At 39.3% G+C, this 10,230-nt stretch overlaps 1 long non-coding RNA gene across 2 annotated transcripts; it reads left to right on the top strand.

The window, feature by feature from the left end:
• Window positions 1-4,257: 4,257 nt before the first annotated feature.
• Window positions 4,258-5,615, top strand: LOC112449130 (uncharacterized). Of its 2 annotated transcripts, none has more exons than XR_003037625.2 (2): window positions 4,258-4,532; window positions 5,233-5,615. It is a non-coding gene; the product is annotated as an uncharacterized lncRNA (long non-coding RNA). The 2 variants fall into 2 exon arrangements; XR_009496728.1 differs by having other exon boundaries at window positions 4,258-4,592.
• The last annotated feature ends 4,615 nt before the right edge of the window (window positions 5,616-10,230 follow it).

The following is a 10,230-nucleotide window of genomic DNA, read 5'->3' as shown; positions in this document are numbered from 1 at the left end:
CCCTACTGTTCACCCTTTGTTAACTGAAATGGCATCTTACCTGGTTGCGCCACTTACAAGTCTCAACCCCTGAAATACAAGATGTACTGCTGTATGAACACTCTTCCTAGAATTTACCTATTTATTCTCAATCTTATTCTTTAAAAGACTTATGTGGAAAATCAAAACAAAACATTATTCTTTCCCATCCACCTTCAATGACTCCCCACTGTCCACAAACAAAGTCCAGACACCACCTGTTTTTATAACCTCACACTCACCATGTCTCTTTGAGTCTAATTTTTCAGGTCTACTATACCCCTCGCCATGTACCATCTAACATGTACTCCTCTGTTTCTAAATATTTATCTTCCTTTTCCACCTTCCAAGAAGCCTGTTCCTCCCATGTCTGCCTATCAAAACTTTCCCCTCCTTTTATATACAGTACAAATGTCCCTTCCTCCTTGAAGGCTTTTTTGATCCTATAGTTATAATTAAATTTATTAACACATGTATGTGCAATTTAGGAAAAAGTGGTACAGATTAACCTATTTTCTGGGCAGAAATAGAGACTAAGATGGTGAGAATGAATGTGGATACTCGGATGGGTGAGAAGGAGAGGGTGGAACGAACTGAGTGAGTAGTACTGACTTATGTACATGACCATTTGTAAAATATATAGCTAGTGAGAACTTACTGTATAGCACAGGGAGGTCAGCTCAGTGCTCCATGATGACCTAGAGGGGTGGGATAGGGGTGTTCAAGAGGGAGGGGATATGTGTATACATATAGCTGATTCATTATTTTATAGCAGAAACTAAAACAACATTGTAAAGCAATTATTGTGTTATTCAGTCACCCAGTTGTGTCCGATTCTTTGCAACCCCAAGGACTGCAGCATCTGTGCCCTCTCTGTCCCTCCACCATTTCCCAAAATCTGCCCAAGTTCATGGCCATTGCATCAGTGATACCATCCAGCCATCTCAGCCTCTGATGCCCTCTTCTCCTTCTGCCCTCAATCTTTCCCAGCATCAGGAACTTTTCCAATGAGTCAGCTGTTCGCATCAGATGACCAAGATATTGGATTTTTAACTTCAAATTGAGCATCATTTTACTCAAAAAAAAAAAAAAAAAAGTTACCTGAATTTCTTTTCCTATTTACCCTGAACTTTCTACATATCTCTACCCAGCATGGATCACACTTTAACTGGCAGAGGATTTATTCATTCATGTCCCCATCACTGGATTATTGTTTCTTTTAATGATAATTACCATGTTCTCCCCATGATATGTTAAGAGTGCGTCTAGCACATAATGGTGCTCAGTAGATGTATGTTGAATTCAGTATACTAGAATTGCAGAAATATACCAGTAAAAAACACTCAGTCAGTCACTCAGTCATGTCCGAATCTTTGCAACCCCTTGAATCACAGCAAGCCAGGACTCCCTGTCCATCACCAACTCCCAGAGTTTACCCAAACTCATGTCCATCCAGTTGGTGATGCCATCCAGCCATCTCATTCTCTGTCGTCCCCTTCTCCTCCTGCCCCCAATCCCTCCCAGCATCAGGGTCTTTTCCAATGAGTCAACTCTTCGCATCAGGTGGCCGAAGTATTGGAGTTTCAGCTTTAACATCAGTCTTTCCAATGAACATCCAGGACTGGTCTCCTTTAGAATAGACTGGTTGGATCTCCTTGCAGTCCAAGGGATTCTCAAGAGTCTTCTCCAACACCACAGTTCAAAAGCATCAATTCTTCAGCACTCAGCCTTCTTTATAGTCCAACTCTCACATCCATACACGACCACTGGAAAAACCATAGCCTTGACTAGACGGACCTTTGTTGGCAAAGTAATGTCTCTGCTTTTGAATATGCTGTCTAGGTTGGTCATAACTTTTCTTCCAAGGAGTAAGCGTCTTTTAATTTCATAGCTGCAGTCACCATCTGCAGTGATTTGGGAGCCCCCAAAAATAAAGTCTGCCACTGTTTCCACTGTTTCCCCATCTATTTCCCATCAAGTGATGGGACCAGATGCCATGATCTTAGTTTTCTGAAAGTTGAGCTTTAAGCAAACTTTTTCACTCTCCTCTTTCACTTTCATCAAGAGGCTTTTTAGTCCCTCTTCACTTTCTGCCATAAGAGTGGTGTCATCTGCATATCTGAGGTTATTGAGATTTCTCCTGGCAATCTTGATTCTAACTTGTGCTTCATCTAGCCCAGCGTTTCTCATGATGTACTCTGCATATAAGTTAAATAAGCAGGGTAATAATATACAGCCTTGACGTACTCCTTTTCCTATTTGGAACCAGTCTGTTGTTCTATGTCCAGTTCTAATTGTTGCTTCCTGACCTGCATATAGGTTTCTTAAGAGGCAGGTCAGGTGGTCTGGTATTCCCATCTCATTCAGAATTTTCCACAGTTTATTGTGATCCACACAGTCAAAGGCTTTGGAATAGTCAAGAAAGCAGAAATAGATGTTTTTCTGGAACTCCCTTGCCTTTTTGATGATCCAGCGGATGTTGGCAATTTGATCTCTGGTTCCTCTGCCTTTTCTAAATCCAGCTTGAACATCTGGAAGTTCACGGTTCACATATTGCTGAAGCCTGGCTTGGAGAATTTTAAGCATTACTTTACTAGCGTGTGAGATGAGTGCAATTGTGTGGTAGTTTGAGCATTCTTTGGCATTGCCTTTCATTGGGATTGGAATGAAAACTGAACTTTTCCAGTCCTGTGACCACTGCTGAGTGTTCCAAATTTGCTGGCATATTGAGTGCAGCACTTTCACAGCATCATCTTTCAGGATTTGAAATAGCTCAACTGGAATTCCATCACCTCCACTAGCTTTGTTTGTAGTAATGCTTTCTAAGGCCCACTTGACTTCACATTCCAGGATGTCTGGCTCTAGGTGAGTGATCACACCATTGTGATTATCTGGGTCGTGAAACTCTTTTTTGTACAGTTCTGTGTATTCTTGCCACCTCTTCTTAATATCTTCTGCTTCTGTTAGGTCCATACCATTTCTGACCTTTATCTAGCCCATCTTTGCATGAAATGTTCCCTTGGGATCTCTAATTTTCTTGAAGAGATCTCTAGTCTTTCCCATTCTGTTGTTTTCCTCTAATTTTTTTGCATTGATTGCTGAGGAAGGCTTTTTTTATCTCTCCTTGCTATTCTTTGGAACTCTGCATTCAGATGCTTATATCTTTCCTTTTCTCCTTTGCTTTTTGCTTCTCTTCTTTTCACAGCTATTTGTAAGGCCTCATCAGACAGCCATTTTGCTTTTTTGTATTTCTTTTCCATGGGGATGGTCTTGATCCCTGTCTCCTGTACAATGTCACAAACCTCCATCCATAGTTCATCAGGCACTCTATCAGATCTAGCCCCTTAAATCTGTTTCTCACTTCCACTGTATAATCACTATCCTTGCTTAAATCCAACTGCTCACCCTCTCTAATCTTCCTTCTTCCATTCTGTTTGTACAATTGCATTGAGCTAGAGAAAAAGGTACACACATGTTTCGGTTTCTTGCCTTTAAGGCATAGTCCCAGAACTGTCAGCCAATCAAAACCTATGTTAGGTACCACTAACATAGAGCCCAAAGAAGTGGCATCTGCTCTCCAAAGGTACCACATAGTAGCACTTTCAGAGAGAAGCTATTCACTTAGTCTAATTATTTATCTGTAAAGAAGGAGTGTACTCATAATCTTTATATTTAGGATGATTCCATCATGTTCTGACATTCATTCCAAAGAGACCTCAAGAGAATTTGTGGGCTGGATGTGTTCCACGCTCCACATGTTACCAGGCCTTTGGTTTAAACCTGACAAAAAAAATGTTCTTTTATCAAGGTTGATTTTTGTGCAGAAACTTTAAAGCAGGAGGAAAATGTTTAAAATGAATTCTTTGCTTGCAAGTGTTTTGATTTAGAGTCTGCGAAATCCCACATATTTTTTGTATTGAGTGGATTGGAATATCTGTAACTTTCAGAACTCAGAATATGTATTCCTAAGAAGGGTTTAAGTGAGCATGAGTGATTTCTTTAACTAAAAATATAGATTATTACTTTTTAAAGTATCATTCTGAAAGTATTGTTATTTTATCCTTTTATTAAAAATTTCAATGCACTCATTAGGCAATTTCTGTGTTAGATGAGCATTAGAATGTGGCTACAGTTCAGTCAGAAGCTTCAGCCACCTTTAAATAAATGCCACGAGGCATATAATGTACACGACACATTTTTCTCTGTATTATTAAGGAAGATATCACTGGATTGGTTCTCTTGTGTTTCTCACATTCTGACGATAGAATAAAGAACATTAAATCAGAGAAGAATGGAAAGGGCATCACAACTGAATCCTAGAGATTTCATTCAAACAAAAGAGGGATGTAGAAGTCAGAGGCTTTTTATGATCAGCGGGCTTTTTTTGACACCTCCTTCACTCAAGCCTTTCTGAATGGACCAGGAGAGTCTCCTTCTACTAATCACTTTGCTGTGACCTTCTCTCCTGGATCTCATCTAGAGTAAAATTACGAGTTGCCTCGGCTCTGTGCAGGGTTAGTATCCTAATCATGTGTACCCTGAAATCCAGCGAAGACTCAATTAGTGCTGATGAGGTGAGACCCCATGGTGCCTGCTGCTCTCTGTGTAGGTAGAAGATTAGAAAAAGAAATGAAAAGCTATGATTGCAGCTGAGGAAATGGAGGTTCAGACTTCCAAGTCCAAATAATGGTTATGGAAACCTCTTGCCTGATGGTCTGTATTCTCTTTGGGTTTAATTCCACTAAAAGCAAAACCAAACCTATAACTCTTAAATGCTATGTGTGAAACACTCTTCCTGGAAATATACTATATAATGGGAATAGAATGATGGACATGTCCAAAGTCCATCCAAAAGAAACTTAATTCTACTGAAAGAGATATATAGGAATAGAGATGACTGTAAAACCTGGCAGAATATTAAATGCTCTGAGTGATGTGAAAATTCTATAGGAAGTAAGAATAGTATTTTTGTGGTTTTTAGGTGGTTAAAATTAGGGGAGGTTTCACTGAGGAGTTGGTGTTTACATAGGATCGTAAATAATTGGTAAAATTTCAAGAACTGGGTGGGAAGCATTGGCATTGGAAGCTCTGAAGCAGTTTTGGAAACTGCAAAGGAGACATAGTGGAAAAACAAAACAGAGAGCTGTTAACTCTCTTCAAGTAAGGCCAAAAAGGCTAAATGGATTACATAGATCATTTCCATCTGTTTCACAGGAGGAATTGAATTTGCTATCCTGAACTATGTAAGATACTACTCTTCTACTACAACCACAAAGTGTATTTGATATGTTCCCGTCATCATGTACATATTCAGACTGAATTGTTTGTTGTCAAGTCAAAGAGTAGGGAAGATACTTTTCTCTTCTCAAACCTAAAAAGTAAGGCTTTAAATAAGAAGGACTGGATGGATAAGACATTCGTTATTAATAAGAAACCCAACTGTGTCTATGGATTCCAAGAAAGCCTAAGTTCTCTTTGCTTCTGGTGGGATAGTCCAGGATGGATGCAGAGTGCAAAAAAGATGTTGCAGTCACTGAACATCTGGACTGAGAAACTTTTGATAAGAAGCAAATAAACCAAAACACATGTACTTTCCAGCTGTGAGCACTTGAAGCAGACTAACGTTCATATTTCTGATTTGTATGGAAGACAAGAATTTCCTTAATGTAAGCTCATGCATTCATGACTCTATGACTCTATGTTGGTACTATAAGTTCCTCTAGTTATGTAGCAGTGTTTTATCTATATTTGGAAAATGTAAAAGCTTATGAAAGATTCAGGTTTTGGAGGCTATTTGAATTCATTTTAGATTTCTCAGAATATAATTATGTCAAACCTAAATACAACCACAAATATGACCAAGTCTTAAAATTACCATGTATGCCAAATCTTTGAGAATACTTCATTTGAAAGAATTTGTTTAGTTCAAGTTTTCAGAAAAGTAAAAAATTATATGAATATTGGAGTGAAACAGCAAATGCATGAATAGCACTACTATTTCTTTAAAAAAGGAAGAAAGATGCTAACAATGAACACTGGGATATTTCTATAAATGTCTGACCTCCTCAAAGTCTGAGTAAATCAATATTGAAATGACACAGAAATATGCAGGCCTGGCTTCATACAGATGTGCCTGAACATCACACTCAATGGGAGCTCCTCTTGTGGTGATTCCTAAAAAGATAATATGATACGGGCATCTTTCAGCAAAGGGGAAGGGGCATTAGTAAGTTTAGCAATTAGACAACCAGACATTTTTCCAGGATTTTGGACAAGTTTCTAAAGCCCTCCCAGGATCTGGCACGGATTTAAACAAGAATAAAATGAAGTAAAATAGATATCATGCTAATTTCATGTTGGAACTTAGTAAGGATCCAATCAGAACTTCCCAGGTGATGCAATGGCAAAGAATCTGCCTCCCAATGCGGGAGATTCAGCAGATGCGGATTTGATCCCTAGATCAGAAAGATTCCTCTGGAGGAGGAAATGACAATGCAAAACGGCAATCCACTCCAATATTCTTGCCTGGAGAATCCATCCCATGGGCAGAGGAGCCGGATGGTCTATAGTCCATGGGACACCAAAGAGTCAGACACGACTTATCGACTAAACAACAACAAAGGATTCCCTAAATGTTAGTTTTTTTTCATCTCTTCTGTGAACAAATAGAGGGTTGAGTTGGTACCAAAAGATCCTTTGGCTCTGTTTTTAGGACAGCATAAGGGGATTTAGCCAGGCACACAATTACAGCTCATTAACAATGACAGTTGCTTCCAGGCCAAGTTCCTTTCTCAGACCTCAACACAAATCTTTAGCATATGGCTGAAGCAGCCTTAAAGATTTAAGGGTAAACATCTCCTGTTTGTCATGAACCTATGTATTTGCTAACTCGATTACTTACCTTTTGAAAGAATAGGAAATACATATACATTAATCTGCCACACCTAAAGTACTGTTTCTCCTCTCCCAAGGAAACCTAAAGAATTTCTATCTGTTTTGGCAAGGCATAAGCAACCCACCTTGTTGAGAATTATGCTTCCTTTTTACTTTGGATCCTTGAATTATAAATGGTTAAAGAAAATTGTAACTGGAGAACAAAAATTCTGGATAGCTATGTCTTTTTGATTATTATTAACATAGGTCTCCAACATCTGTTATATCTTATTGAAATGCATCAGGGTAAACACAGCTGCTATTCCATTGGAAAGTGGGAATAAGGAATGGAGGAAGTGAGAAAGGATTTTTTAAAAAAAGACTTTTTTTTTTTACTGTTGCTTGAGTATCCTAGGACTTTCTTGGACTTCCTGAAACTGTAGTATAGCAGACAGACAGATGTAATAAGTATAAACTTAAAACACCCTTTAGCAGAAATATATTTCAGGTACCTTGTGAACCAAGGAAAATTGTACTAAAGTTTGTTTCTGCTTCTGAAAGAAATGGGTACATCTTGGTGTAATAATTTACAGTTTCTCTTTCTCCCTGAAAGCGGGAAAATTGGTCATACAGCACCCCACTTCCTCAAAAACTGAAGTGCACACATAACACGAAGTGTCATGGCAACTAATGCCTGGAGCTATGAGTGGTCAATGGCATCACTGGACATAAAGGTGAAGCTATTCATAACTCCTTAATCAGCGCTTCTTACCCTTAGTGTTTCTTCCACTTAGCTGCATGCATCAATCTATAGTAGAGACTCAAGCACATTTAAAAAAAATCATTTCCTTTCCTGAAAAGACTTCAAAATAATCTGAAAAGTGAATAAAAACAAAAAATTGAAATTTTACATACTTCTGAAACATGACCTTGGAAATGAGCAGATGTGCCATTTTCCTCTCCACTTTCCTTCTCTGGTTTATTTTTAGAAAGGCAAGGGCAATGTAGCATCTTGTTGTGTCCCATATATTGAAGCACAATAAATGGATGAGAGGTCAGTGCTATTCATCCATACTCCCCAACAACTCGGTGTAAGATATCTGTGAACTGCAACACTGAATCAAGCACATTTATCATGTTTTTATTTGAAACCTTAATGCAGAATAAAAGGGGGATGAGATGGTCCATAATATATTTAGGAGACATTTCAAAAAGTGAATAAAATCTTGCTCCCGGGAAGAATCTATTATAGACAATTTAGGACCCACTGCAGTTGGAGTTGAACTTGAAAACATGCAAATGATGATGTAGCACTAAATTTCAGAAACTTGAATGATCTGGAGAGTAGATGAGAACCAGTACCATGACATAAATTGTTCAGTCCGTGTGTCAAGCTTTTCTATTTCTTTTCCTTTCATTGCAAACTTATTTACTCTATGTGAATGCTAACACATACAAAATCCTTGGATACAAAATGGTCACAAATTTTTATGATTCAAGCACTCCCGTCCAGATGTCTAAGTGAAGAAAACCATTCTGATGGGCTGTAAGGCAGTGTAAGTAGGAAAATGGATTGGAGCAAAGCCTTTCACCTGTATTGCTAAAGGCTCTTCTTAACCTGATGACATATTTCTCTAACACCCTTGTGCAGACTTGCCATTACGTTCCTATTTTTCTCACCTCGCTAGGATCGTTAGAGGATTCTCTGAGCAATCAGACAGGCAGTTACTGTACTGCAGTCTCAATACTAGCTAGTCGTGTAGACTCAACAGCCAATGCACTTAAGTCAAATGGCACCATTGCTAGTAAAGGGCATTTATGCTTGCAGAGAGTGAGAATATGCAGAAGAAACTGGGTTCAAAAGCTTAGCAAGTGAGTGCCTTTGTTTATATCCATCAAAGACTTGGCTCTGGTGAATATTTAGGAAAACAATATTAATGCTGCTGCTTCAGAGGATCCTCAGGGAAATCTGATAAATATCTGATTCAATTTGTCTCCAACATAATTACATTAAAGTCAAACTTGTTTAACTTTTTCTATGCTTGGTTATCTCCACACAGCCAAAAAGATGTTAATTGGCAACCTAGCTTCTAATGTATTTATACCACTGGTGTTTTAATAGGTTCAAATTTTAGAATGCAAATGAGAAGAGAATAAAGCTTTTTTTAAAGTTAATTCAACTTTGAGGTTTTTAGTTTTCAATGAAGGTGATGAATCCTTCAGTTCTCTCTCTCTCTCTCTTTTTTTTTACTATTGCTCTTTTAAGAATGTAAATTTTTGGAAGATATTAGATGTGCATAGAAGTTTTCTGTAACCCTAGACATTAGAAAATAGAGTCTAGGAAAATTTAAAATATTAGAGAGACCCCACCCAACCCACACTGGAGGTATTAGAGAAGGACTTTTTCCTTGAGAATTTACCACAGGGGAAAGGTCTTCACATTTGAATTGCCTTCTCCAACTCTATTATCAGTTATGTGGCTTGCTGCTGCTAAGTCACTTCAGTTGTGTCCAACTCTGTGCGACCCCATAGGCAGCAGCCCACCAGACTCTCTTGTCCCTGGGATTCTCCAGGCAAGAACACTGCAGTGGGTTGCCATTTCCTTTTCCAATGCATGAAAGTGAAAAGTGAAAGTGAAGTCACTCAGTCATGTCCGACTCTTCGCAACCCCATGGACTGCAGCCTACCAGGCTCCTCCGCCCATGGGATTTTCCAGGCAAGAGTACTTGAGTGGGTTGCCATTGCCTTCTCCTATGTGGCTTGGGTGTACCCTTAAAGAGCTTTTAATTTAACACAAAAACTTCTCTGGTGGCCCATTGATAAAGAATTCACCTACCGATGCGGAAGATACAAGTTTGATCCCTGAGTCAGGAAGATCCCCTGGAAGAGGAAATGGAAACACACTCCAGTATTCTTGCCTGGGAAATCCCAGGGACAGAGGAGGCTGGTGGGCTACAGTCCATAGGGTTGCAAAAGAATCAGACACAATGTAGCAATTAAACAACAGCACAAAGAACATGACATAAATAAGAGAACAAAGGACTTCCCTGGTGGTCCAGCGGTTAAGGCTCCACACTCCCACTCCAGGGGATAGGGTTCAATCCTTGATGGGGAAACTAAGATCCCATATGCCTCAGTTCAGTTCAGTTCAGTTCAGTCGCTCAGTTGTGTCCGACTCTTTGCAACCCCATGAACCACAGCATGCCAGGCCTCCCTGTACATCACCAACTCCTGGAGTTTACCCAAACTCATGTCCATTGAGTCGGTGATGCCATCCAGCCATCTCATCCTCTGTCGTCCCCTTCTCCTCCTGCCCCAATCCCTCCCAGCATCAGAGTC

This window comes from Bos taurus, chromosome 12 (assembly GCF_002263795.3).
Source record: "Bos taurus isolate L1 Dominette 01449 registration number 42190680 breed Hereford chromosome 12, ARS-UCD2.0, whole genome shotgun sequence".
NCBI classification, from domain to species: Eukaryota; Metazoa; Chordata; class Mammalia; order Artiodactyla; family Bovidae; genus Bos; species Bos taurus.
The sequence above is the reverse complement of the archived record's forward strand: the minus strand, read 5'-3'. Positions and strand labels throughout refer to the sequence as shown.